The sequence below is a fragment of the Stegastes partitus genome, unplaced genomic scaffold (genome assembly GCF_000690725.1).
Source record: "Stegastes partitus isolate 25-593 unplaced genomic scaffold, Stegastes_partitus-1.0.2 Scaffold612, whole genome shotgun sequence".
Lineage (NCBI taxonomy): Eukaryota > Metazoa > Chordata > Actinopteri > Pomacentridae > Stegastes > Stegastes partitus.
Window position 1 is genome coordinate 431,318 of NW_007578343.1, and position 1,415 is coordinate 432,732.

Here is a 1,415-nt window from a genome sequence, read left to right on the forward strand (position 1 = left end):
GTCTGATTGTTGAGATTTTTGAATTCAGTCAAAAATGTGAAAGGAAAAATCCTCCCTGAGCGACTTCAACAAAGCAATGCAGGGGTTGAAATCACTCATATTTACCTTAACGCTGTACTAATTGCTTTCCTTTGGCCGCATGGGAGGGGCACGGCAAGTTGTTAACACAACAGTGGCATATTATCACCTGAGAAAGTTGAGAAAACAAAAGTATTAGCACATCCAGCAGACACAGAGAACACATTGTCATCCTATTTGAGCTCCTGCCAGTTCCTTTTGCTCTCTTCGGGGAAACATTTAGCTTTTTAGCAGCTAAACAAAAGGCTTAAAAGAAGGTAATGAGCTTAAGGATGCTAAAAAAAAAAAGTCAAACTGAACTGGTGAAAAGAATTCCTGTGGGTTCATCACTACATGTGGCAGCGTTTGCATTTAGGCTGAAATTTAATCCATTGCAGTGTCAAAAAATATCTAGAAGCTGATGGGAAAGTGGCCAATTTAAGACAAAAAAGTGTATTTCAGCGTCGGATAGCAGTTTAAGCAGCAGAGGGTGGATTTTTCCTGTGTAGGGACCCTGCTGAAAACCTGGAGGAATGTCAACAGTTGTGTCATTATGTGTATAAAAACTGGCTAAACTTGAGAACAGAGGAGAGCGGGAAGGGGACGCAAGACTCTATCTTTCTTTTTCTTTTTTTTTTTTTAAATCAAGATCCTGAGGTGAAGCCTCGCGGTTTATCTCTCCATCCCTCCCTCTCCGCTCAGACGCCCTCCTCCACTTCTTCCTCCCCATCTCCCTCGGCCTCACCTCCCTCACCCCTCTCCTCTCCTCAAACTCCTCGACTCTCTTTTCCTGCTGTCTGCTGGTCTGTAGTCTTCTATCCAGAAACATTTACTCTGCTCTTTCCCAAATCCCCACACACCAGAGACAACACACACACGCTCACACACACATATATATATATATATACTGTATATGTATACATGAATACAAAACGGGCAAACCTCTGAGATGCAGAAGCTCGCAGCCACGCCTGCAGACTCTCAGGATGTGTTGCAGGACACGTGTGCGCGTCTTCGTGTCACTGATGCAGTTTAAAAAAAAAAAAAAAAAAATGCAGACTCTCAGGATGTGTTGCAGGACACGTGTGCGCGTCTTCGTGTCACTGATGCAGTTTAAAAAAAAAAAAAAAAAAAGTACCAGTTTACCTCGGGAGCTCTCAGCCATAGCAGACCTTAATCCCCACAGATATCTCAGCGCTGCGAGCAGCTTCGGAACTGCTGTGGCTGCCGTTACAAAGCAGGTACATACTTTTTTGTTTTTCAGGAACAAACCCGAGGGCCTCAGCAGAGCGCTCTCGGGCCATTTGAATGCGTACAGTGCAGGGTTTTTACAGAAACGGGACACGAGTCGAGAGTCC

The 1,415-nt window shown here is 44.5% G+C and overlaps 1 long non-coding RNA gene across 1 annotated transcript; it reads right to left on the reverse strand.

Annotated features, from left to right (window-relative positions):
* Window positions 1-282: 282 nt before the first annotated feature.
* Window positions 283-1,194, reverse strand: LOC103362878 (uncharacterized). The gene is made up of 2 exons (XR_520483.1): window positions 1,127-1,194; window positions 283-1,045 (listed from the first exon to the last, which is right to left on the reverse strand). It is a non-coding gene; the product is annotated as an uncharacterized LOC103362878 (long non-coding RNA).
* Between the last annotated feature and the right edge of the window lie 221 nt (window positions 1,195-1,415).